The 11463-nt window shown below is 38.4% G+C and overlaps 1 long non-coding RNA gene across 1 annotated transcript in view; it reads right to left on the reverse strand.

The window, feature by feature from the left end:
• Positions 1–775: 775 nt before the first annotated feature.
• The window catches only part of LOC146767906 (uncharacterized), a 107829-nt gene continuing 97141 nt past the window's right edge, over positions 776–11463 (reverse strand). Inside the window, exons 4-5 of the long non-coding RNA XR_014953769.1 lie at positions 11247–11344; positions 776–3692 (exon numbers count right to left, since the gene is read on the reverse strand). This is a non-coding gene — a long non-coding RNA (uncharacterized LOC146767906). The remainder of the gene's footprint in view (positions 3693–11246; positions 11345–11463) is intronic.

An 11463-nucleotide genomic window follows, 5' to 3' on the forward strand; every position in this document is an offset into this window, starting at 1 on the left:
GGAAAGCTTTAAACTCTCCTCTGTTTTCTAAAAGAAATAGTTCAAATTCCAAATTCTTTGCCTTCCTGAAATATGCTGGATTTAGCTTCTCTTATTCATGTCCCTCCTATAAAGCACCCATTGCTTCATCAGTGAAATTTCATTATTGTGAAAAAAGAACCACCAAAGACATTATTGCAGGACCTGGAAAAATGCATATGAATTATGTATGCTTGTGCATTATAGAACCATGGGAGATTGGTTTTATTATAACCATTATCTCGTCCTTCACACTCCTTCTTTTCTATTTAAGTTTTTGATTTGTCTCAATATAAACTCCTGAAGACTGTGTCCCTGTAATATCTGTGGCACTAATGGGTGGCACTAGGACATCAGTAACTACAATGTTATTGCTTATAGTGCTCATGCAAAAGACTTGGAAGCAAACCAGCATAGGTACAAAATTAGTTAGGGTGTACATACATAAAAAGCAATTCCTTTTATCCATACATCACTTTTATTGAACAAAACTGGGTATTCAGCTGTCTGAATTGTGTCCAATGACTGCATTTAGTGCTGTTTCTTCATGTTAACCAGTGCTATAGTGAACATCAGAGTATGTTGGTCAGTTTCCATATGTCATCATCCAAGACAAAGCTTTGTGCTTTCACTGGCAAAAGCATACTCATGGCCAAATCCTGATCAAATCACTACAGATGCAGTTTATGGAAGAGCGTATCCTTTGAATCACTTCTGGTAGTACTCTAGGATAAACTGAAAGCAAAAATTCAAGTAATTCTTGATTACATATGCTTTATTTAATCCAGTGTATTTAATCCAATGAGTTCAAGGAAGAAATAAGATGTTCATCCTATGAGTTTGTATCAATTAAGACAGCTTTTGATAGAATTTTCCTTTTATTCCTCCCAGCTATGTTCATATAGCACAGCCAATGTTTTAATTTATGTCATATTGGAAAGTTGGTTTGATTTTCAGTGTAAAATCCCAGACATTGCCATGCCTCAGATGCTTTGGAAGGCATTCACACACTCAGTAGCCCATTTATTTAATAGTTGAGCTTTAAATTGTTTCTGTGCCACAGAAGACATTTGCAGCCATACTTTCAAATAGTGCAAGGAATGTCTGAAAGACAGACATACTGCACAAAGACATGTAAGTAATTTTGTCACGGAGGAACACATGGCCAGACCCATGTGAGGATGAGATTTATTTACCATTTCTCTCTTTCTCGGTCATTCTTCATGTCACTTATTTTCTTAATAACCAAAAAAATTAAAAGTGGACAAGTACTTTCTAAGATAGGTAGTTGGTTTGGCACAAGGATGTCTGAGTAGGCTGGGCCCCTTCAGCTTGGGGAAGAGAGAATTCATGACAACAAGTGACAATGACAACACACCAATGTTACAAGTACCTTGGAGAGAGTGAAGAGGCATCAGGATTTTAGCCACTCGCAGTAAAAATCAAGGGTCCATCAACTGAAGATGGTGGGAGCGAGGTAAAACAAGGTAAAATGAGAGGTGTTTTTTTGTGCAGCAGGTGCTAGAACTATAAAATTCACTGCCCAAAGAAGTCAGACTACAGATCAGCTGAGTTCTCCAGGAAACTTGGTGTGTACATAGAAAAGATACCTTCTATTCTGGAGGCTCTATCAAAGAAGTTTATATTGTTACTGCTGTTCCTGAAGTACTTACTTGTGTCCAGTGTTGCAAAAAAGATAAAAGACCAGATGGATCCTTTGTCTTATCTCTTTGTAACAGTTTTAATTCTTTTATGCTATATATTCTTGTGACTCCACTTTCTAGGAATTGAGAAAAATGTTCCAGTGCCATTAACTCTGAGAGTCCTTACAAATGCTTTCAAAGCAGCTCACCAGCTTTAGTCAAGCCTGACAGCTGCAGCAACATTTCTGAAATACTAATGGGGTGGAAGTTTTTTTTAAATCATTGGCAAGAACAATAAACACATCCATATTATTCCTGGAATTACAGAATGGTCAGAGCTGGAAGGGAATTCTGGAGGTCATCTTGTTCAACCATCAACAGAGCCAGTTACCCAGACCCCAGGAAAAGACTTAAGTATTCATCCAAAACAGCAGAGAAAGTATACAGAAGAAACATAGGGGGAAAGATTTGCTTAATTTTATAGCTCATGTATCTCAGTTCTTACTGGAGAAATTTTACTCTGAAATATTTGGGAGAACAGAGGTGATAGGAATTGTACTTTCGAAATCTGAATTTGAATTTATTGAGCTGGTTAGTACTTAGTCTTCCTATTTATTAGCTCATTTCCTTGGCATAATTGCACTATGCCCTATGATTAAGATGTTATAAATAAACTTCATCTAAAAATGACTCATAGTTCTCAAATATATAATATCAAATTACGAAAATAATACATACACAATGCATTAATATTTTAGCAGAATCCAAATAATTGTTATGTATTGATTTGAATATATCTAAAAATACACAGATCTGACCATAAGTTTGACTCCTAGCATAATAGTGCAAAATAGCATGATGAACTTCAAAGAAATCATACTATCAGGTCCATGACGAGGTTTAAAACACAACAGATTTGTCTTGGCCCACAAATTCCTCTTTTTGTAAAGAAAGTAGAAGCCTTTCTCTCTGTTGTTATGTCCAGGATGTTGCTGGTTACCTAATACCCACTCAGCCTTTCTTCACATAATTTAGAATTTTAGTTCAAAAATATGCCTTGGGTTATTTCAAATATGAAGGGAGCAATTTAAATGCCATTTTTATTTTCTGTCATGCCAAGGGGCAAATGTAATAGCCTTACACAATGTTGCACCACGTTGCATAGGCTGATGTGATATTACATAACATTGTCTAGGTACTGAAAGAGACAAATGTTTTTCCAACATACACACAAAAAGCCCCAAAAGCAGGGGTCCTTTCAGCACTGTGAATGAGCAGAACAATATAGACACCGTAAGGAACAGATGTGGCTTTCAGCTGAACTCATTCAGATAAGATGTAAGACCATTGCTCCTTCTGTGCTCACTTTGGCCAGGAATGAACCAGGAAATGTTCTGCTTAATCTCCCAGCAAAACAAATTGGATCCTGCCCTGTAAAATAGGGTTCCCCTTTTTGCTCAAAAATTACAATGTTGGTAAGTTTGACAATTATTTGTGGGTCTTCTATTTCTATTTCAGTCACAAAACCAAGGTCAAAATTAAAATTTACTGTTTGCCTACATTCCTGCGGAAATATAAGGGATGCTCAAGAAGCCAGCCATAATCCTTAAGAAACAAGGGTCACTACTGGACAATTACCAAGCATCTACACGCTGTTTTCTGTGTGATATTTGGGACTGTCCTGTGCAGAGTCAGGAGCTGGACTCAATGATCCTTGTGAGTCCCTTCCAACTCAGGGTATTCTATCATTCTATGAAGGTTCAGAGCATGATTGTAACAAAATTTGACCTTTTCCCTTACTCTCTTGCACATGTTCAACATAGTACCTCTGTTCTCCAAACAGTAAATGTAGCCTTTGCTCAAGAAATGTACTGCTGCTGTAGCAGGGAGCTCTGAACTGAGACCATCCTTTTGAGAAAAGATCTGTGCGTGAGCAACAAGACTCCATGTAAGATGGTTTGTAAGATGTAAGACTCCATGTAAGATGACTCCAGAGTAAGATGGTTTGTAGCAATCAGACTTCAGACACCACTGAAAGAAAAAAACAAAAAGATTAGATGGCAAAAATTTAAGCCAAAGGTAAGACTGTACTTTCAAGCATATGTCCTCCACAAAGTACTTGCACTAAGCCATTTATGCAGTCATGTGAAAAAAAGATTGTAATATATCTGGCTAAAGTTCTTGTGAGAGGTTTGTATGCTCAGATACTGTAATTGACAGCTCCTTCTGGGATGACCAAGAAAAATAGTCATATTTCATATTTCTGTTCTTGCAAAAAAATGTATATCATAAAGCCCAAGAATCAGTTATAAACCAATCATTTTTTCAATTTCTTGGGCTTTTTCAGATGATGACAATAAAAATAAAGTGAAAGAAAGGAAAGTACAAAGAAAAGATGGTGATAGGTTATGGAATGTGAAAATATGAAGCAAAGCTGTACTTCCACCTGCTTGGCAAACAGATATAATACAGCAAACAGAAGAAACAGATGCATCACATCTTTAGCAAATAGAGCATTACATATTTATAAGTAAAGTGGAAGAAAACATATGAATATTCATCTAATTAGCGATTCAAATACATGTCCATTTTCTAAGTTAACATATTCAGTTTTCTTTCTCAAGGTCTTGAAGAAGTTTTTCCCTTTATAATTTCAAGTGTGATATTTACAACAATAATGAGGAACTACTTTTCTTCAATATTGAATCATGAAGGACCACTGGAGAGTGAAGGCAAAAAGAAAGCCAGTTTAGAGAAACTGTCAAAGAAGATATGAGATCTTCCCTAGAGATACTTCTTCTCTTATACTCTGTGAAACAAACTCTTATTTATGTAGTGCAGGATTTTAAAAATCTTTCCCTAGCCATAAACAAAGATGTTCTGATGATGACAGCCAAAAGACCTCCTGAAAGTGATATGGCACTTCAATCCTAAGTGGTGTTATAAATAACTACATTACAAATAAGTGGCTGTCTTGGTTTAGGAATGGTACTGCTCAGTTTAGTGCCCCCACTGAGACTCTCCAAAACATGTGCCACTCTATAACTCCCCTGATTTCTCCTCCCACTCTCCTCTGCAGTGGGATGGAGAGGAGAAATTGGGGCACAAAAGACAAAGATCATGGCTGAGATAACAACCATTTAATGGAAACAAAAATAAGACAATGAACAGCAACAGCAACAATACCAGTGACAGAGTACAAGAAAGAAACAATTCACATGGAACATTCTACCCTCCCCACCCCCCAACAATAGACAAAATCAGATTACTCCCTCTGCCACATTTGACTAGACCAGAGCCCCTTTTCCACAGAAGAGAATCCCTTTTCCCTACCCTAGGCAATGATGTGAGGAGATATAGAATGACCTCTGGGTCCTAGCCTCTGCAAAAATTAACTGTCCTGGCCAGAACCAGGATAGTAGTTAAATAAAAACTCAGCTGAAATGTATCAGAGTTCACTCACTTCAGTGAAGTGAGGTAACATTGTCCACAAATTTTAGCACATTTAATGGTTCCACTTGTATACCATTAAAAATCTGCTTTTACAGTATTTTATATTTAAACTAAGCCAAGCCAGCACTGACACAACAAAGTGCACCTGAGAGTGATGAACTCAGTTTGATGGATGTCTCAAAGCCACCACAATCTGCATGTAAGGTACAACAGCAAGGTTCAGCCGCTGATCAAAGATAGCTGTCTCTTTCACATCCCAATCTGGGAATTAATCTTCAATTCGAAGTCCCAGAATAGAGGAGAGAAAGGCGACATATAGATTCAACTAACAGAAAAAAGTCTGGCAGGAAGCTGAACACATCACTGATTGTTCCTGCTTCCTAGGGCAGGGCAGGCGTCTGGTACATGAGGTGCTTCCTCAGAGCCTTTCCCTAGGGGGTCCTCAGGGACCTCCTGGTACTTGCAGTCATTCCCCAACCAGTCTAATCCAGCACTTTGCTGTCATTTTGAAGAAAAAAAAATACAAAAAAGAAAAAATGCAGAATTCCTGAGTCCCTATAAAGAACAGTTTTATACAGTTTCATATATTATCATGTCTGAGGATAAATCACAATAATACAGTCTAGGTTGTCTGAGCATCACCATCTAAGCTAGAAAACATATTTTTTTTTTTCCAAAGAAAAGAAAAATGCTAGATCCTGAGGTGTTTCTGGCATATAGGCAAAAATTGTCTCATGGGTCAACATGAGTCTGATAAAGAAAAAAAAAGTGATTTTTGTAATAGGTATGGTTCTCTTGTCCAGAGCCCTGTTTAAGTGGTTCTGAGTCAGAGAAATGCTTATGTCCATGAAAGTAGCTCCACAGTCTCTTTGTTCACAAAAAGATGAAAGCTAAGGCTGATCTGAGCAGAGACCCTATGCTGAAGAAAAGGAGGTTATCCTTAATAAATAGCAAAATATTGGAAGAGCAAGACAGAAGAATTATTGCAAAGATATGAGAAAAAGGGTAACACAGGACAGGAGAGAACCACCTGGGATATGGCAGATCTAATTTCACACTAACAGGGCCAACAACTTCATATAAATGAGAGTATGAATATGCTGTGTTCCGTCTTTGCTTCCCTGGTTATCTTTAGCTATAGGCAGCATGAATTATGCAGGCCCCCAGCTAGGCTGAGCATTTACAGTTGCAAAATAAAAGCCAAGTCACAAAGCTTGCTACCCTTTTTTGCTTGTTATTTTCATTTCACTCACCATTTATTGTAATGAAGATGATGATATCTGAATCCTATACAAAATTGGGCTGAAAAATGCCTGAACACCAAGACATGCCCTTGCACAAAAAGGCAGTTACTTATGGGCCTGACACTAAGTGTAGTGAACCAGGAGAGATTGTTTGAATGATGTTCTGCCTAGTCTTAGGTCTTCATGGGATGAGACATGTGCCTTTGCAGCTATTAAGGGACACACAATAAATCATACACAATGCTATCCTATTCAGGATGTATTTTATTAGTGTACTGCAAATAGTCTGAGCACATACCCTGCTTGCTTACAAAATGACTGCTTGTCACTGAATGTATCATAGGCCCACTAAAGCAAGGTTACTCCCATACAAGGCAGTGATGAACAGCTTTCATTTCAGTCACATCCCTTTTTTTTTCTACCATAGCAAGAGCTATTCTACTGCTCCAAATGATAAAGCGACTACAGACACCAGAGCAATTAAAGATTTATAGCAGCATAAATAATTAAGACTCCCCCTTTCCACTGAACATAAAAGTCATGCTTAGATGAATACAAAAACAGCAGCAAACTCATACCAGGCAGCTGAAACCAATTTATCTATGATACATCTCAGAAGTCTCACATCATCTCTCAAAAGAACATTTTCTGTTAGTCAGGCTATATTGGATATGAAGTTATATATTGCATATTTACTTGATTTTGCAAAACAATGAAGATGTCCCCTATTTCAGAATTCCTTTATAAAACTAGTCTGTTTTGTGTTTAGACTCAGCATAGTTATGTGCTGAGCTCTTCACATTCTGGAGACTGTACCATCCTTTCAACCAGACACCAGCACTCTTGTTGCCATCTGAAAACTTCACAATAAGAGAATTTTTTCCCCTTTGCAATTTAGGTGCTACTCTATTAGGTACTTTTTTATTTCTCCATCATTTTTCCACCATAAAAACCACAACCATGAATTTTGAAAACAAACTCTTGAGCAGTACTTAACACAAGTACAAACCTTAATTTAGAGGTATGCATTATTATGTCCCCATTTTTGTCTCCCATTTTCTTTGTATCATAATGGGATGGCTTAAAATTCCTTTAGGATGTGCTTTTAAAGAACTGTTCAAAAAACAAAAACCATTCCCAAGTTAAAATGTTAAAGTTGCAAAGACCAGCAATCAGAAGGAATGAAGCCATGCCAGAAAAAAATGACAACATAGTAAATTTAATATAGATCCATCTCTTGCATGCATCATGGTAATGTCATTAGCTGCTTGGTCATCTGCTCTTTACTTACAGGTGTTTTTCTTTCAGTCTCTGCACATAACATAACATTCTTCTGGTATGAATGAAATGTGCAATGACAAAGGTTATTCTCTGCAATTTCTCTGCCTCAGTTGCTGCAGAAGCTGAAGCATGAACAGCAAAGTTGAATAAGCTCAAAATTTCTGTCTCCTAGGGAATTCCAATATTCTCTTTCAGGTGCTTCAAGTCACAATTAAAAGGAATAGTAATACTTCCTGCAAGATGGAAATTATGATGAGGGTTTGTTCTGTAAAACTAAAAAGCCAGGTAATTTGTTTCAGAAATGTGTTCAGAGCCTGCAGGTTTCTGCTTTCCTATGGGATAGACTGTTACCAGATTGCCTACTAGTCAAGAGGAAAGGTGACTTCATGTATCTGCATTTCTGTGTGGCCAGAGAAAAGGCCCTGTCCCCAGGGCCAAGGGGAGAACTTTTGCCCAGGACACCATGAAGACATTGCTGACAAGTGGCAATGTGGAGGCTGTGCCTGCCCCAGGCTGGTGCTTCTTGCTCAGAAGGGTTTGGGTATCTTGTACCTGGGCCAGGATTTCTGTGCCAAAATCCATCTAATGAATAAGCCTCTGGGCCTTCCTTCTAAACCAGTTTCATTCCACAGTCATTTTTTACAGACAGGGAAACATTATTTTTGTGACAGCCTATTTGTAATTTTTTTTTTTTTTTTTTTTTTTTTTTTTTTCCCCTTTGTCTCCTTCTCTTTCCTTCTCTTCAGAGCAGTGTAATGTGACCCTTGGCTGCTGGCACCCACATGCCCGGCAGCACCTGCAGGAGCCTTTCATGTACAAAACTGGTCTCCAAGTACACAGGGGTCATATTCATTTCTCTTTAGAGTTTCTTAAGGACATTTGATTCCTGTGTCATGAAACTGGTTACTAATTAACACAGATTCAAAGATTAGTGTTACTGATTCTCCTCCTCCTGCAGCCAGGCAGTGAGGGAGAGGAGGAAAGCCATTATGTGCTGCAGAGGACACTGAGCCTGCTATTGCCAATGAAAAGATTCATTATTCGTCAGGGTTTCAAGCTGAAAAGTTAAACTCAGCTGTTTTTTTTTTTTTTTTGTGCGGCCAGTATTGGTTCTCTGCATTGCATCACCAACACCTGCACAAGGTATAACATTGCCTTGCTATCAAAATTTCACTTAGGCTTGCCAGTGGTGAAAAAAAAGCTTAGATATTAATTTGCTGTAACATGAATTTGCAGTCTTTGCAAATTATGGAAATTAAATGACAGCTGAGGAGAGGCCTTCCCTGTTTCATAGACTCATAGAATCATTAAGGTTGGAAAAGACCTCCAATATCATCATCTGACCTTCAACCAAATTCCATCTTGCCCAATAAACCATATGTCAATGAATTTGTTCGCCTGAGACAAAAAGAGATGTACAGAGAGAAGAGAGTGAGACACAGCAAAGATTAGGTTCAATGACTGTGTATACATGCTGCATAGTTTCTGATGCTGGAAATGGTGGAAATATTTGCAATCTAAATCACATTTATAGAGCAGACTGGATATGAGTCAGCTCAGCTTGTTTGAGTGTTCTGCTTTGAATACAGACTTCCAGACAGCCTATTGGGCAGTGGGTGCAAGGAGTTCCCATTCCTAAATGCACACAATGCAAAACATGAAATATCTCAAAAGACAGAAGGCTTTTTCGTTTTAATTAGTGAATAAAAAAAAAAATTAAAAACCCCAACAAAAGCCAATGAAGCAAGCAGATGTATCTTTTTGTCTCCCTGAGATTATAATGGTCTTCTTTACTTCTATTCAAGAAAACTCTGAAGCAGTCTATAGATGTTTTAAAACTTTTCATTGCATTAAAATGCACTCAGATTAAGGCATATTCTTAATAATAACCTTCTGCAAAGTAATCAAATATTCATATAATGAAGAAAATGGCTGTAAGTATGTTTTTGTTATCTGCAGTAGTAGTTCAGGTTTTTAAAAGTCTTGTTTTTCAGACAACCACTCACTGAATTTCTGCCTTTAAGCACAGAAGATTGTCCCAGTACTTCTTGAAAGCATTGCAATAAGCTTTATGAATGCACAGACTCATCACAGAGGTTTACCCTAGAGTCAGAGGATGAACCCTAGAACCATTCAGAAGCACAAAGTACCTAAGAGTTTTGCACTTATAGGCTTGTAGAGCACATATGAAAAACCTGCTGTCCCAAGGAGTCTGGGAAACCAACTCTCAGGGTTTTGCAAAGACTCTTGGATTCAGCTGGTGCTTTCTGCCAGCCTGCAGCACTCCCTGAACCAGCTCTGACCACACAGAGCCCCAGCAAAGAGCAGGAGTGAGTGCACAGCTGATTGCTTTTCACCTGCCAACTTGCATCCACGTCTCAGAAAGTCGATCTCCTGCTGTGTGCTGCTGCCTCTCTGTCCTGCTCCTGGGACAGCAAGGAAGCAGCTTTGAAAGGGCTGAAAACACAAGCTAGACTGTGACTAGGACTTTATTGTTCTTGCACACATGCTCCATCTCAGCCACCACATTCATTCCAAAACATAGGAAAGCTTGTTAGAGAAAGGTGTGTGATTTACGGGAGTATGATTTCCCCCAGAGTTTACCAATTCATTTAGTATCTTTCTGAAGAAGGCAGGAAGTCAGGAAGAACAAATTCTAATTTTAATTTTAATACATGTAGTGAATAAAAGAAACATGTTGAAAGCCCAGAACACTTTAAAAATCTAATCTCTATCTGTCCATACCAAAAATGAATTTTTTACCTATGTAGTATTTTCCTAGCAATCCCAAAATAGAATTAGGAGTATTAGAAATTATCAAAGAATTGATAAGAAATTATATAAAAGTCTGTTGATGATTCTGACAATAATCATGCATGTTGAGGATGTCTGAATAACTTGAATGACTTAGTTTTCACATTAGCTGCATATTTTATGGACTTAAGCCAAGCCCCTGGATTTATTCTTGTACTTGACTCAGCCAACAATACCGCTAAGATGTTCAAAATCACTTTCAGAGAAACTTAATTAGTTAAAAAAACATGTGTTACTCTATAGAAGTACTTTGGCTTCTCTTTGTCTGAGAGCTGGAAACAAAAATAAATTAAATAATGAAATTTAAATAAAATGGTAAGGACCTGAAATCCTTCCATATAAATTATGACTCCAAAGTACCAAGAATTCCCTCAAAGGAGCCAAATAGGTCGGCATCTGAAGAGCAGCACAGAAGAATCCCAGACACTCTGGTCAGTTAGTCATCTTCATTGGTGGCCAAATTTAAATGCCTCTATGCAAAGGCAAGCAGCATGGAGAATAAACAGGTAGAATTAGAGACATGTGCATGCCTGCAGGGCTAAGACTTACTGACATCACAGATGTAGTGAGACAACTCCTCTGACTGGACTGCTGGAATGGAGGGATACAGGCTCTTTAGGAAAAATAGGCAGGGAAGATGAGGAGACAGGGTTGCCCTCTATGCCAGTGACCACCTGGAGAGAATAGAGCTCCACCTGGGGAGGGATAAGGATCTGATTGAGAGTTTATGGGTCAGGATTAAAGGGAGGGCAGGGACAGGTGAAGTGTAGGGGTTTGCTGTAGGTCACCTTACCAGGAAGACCAAGTGAGTGCAGATCTCTAGAGACAGACATTAGCAGCCTCACATTCACAAGCTCTGGTGTTCATGGGGGACTTCAACCACCCCAAAATCTGTTGGAGAGACAACACAGCAGGGCATAAGCAGTCTAGGAGCTCTTGCATTGATTATAACTTCCTTCTCCAAGTGGCAGAAGAACCAGCAAGGAGAGGTGCTATGCTGGATCTTGTAC

This window comes from Lonchura striata, chromosome 3, assembly GCF_050655825.1.
Source record: "Lonchura striata isolate lonStrDom1 chromosome 3, ASM5065582v1, whole genome shotgun sequence".
Taxonomy (NCBI): Eukaryota; Metazoa; Chordata; class Aves; order Passeriformes; family Estrildidae; genus Lonchura; species Lonchura striata.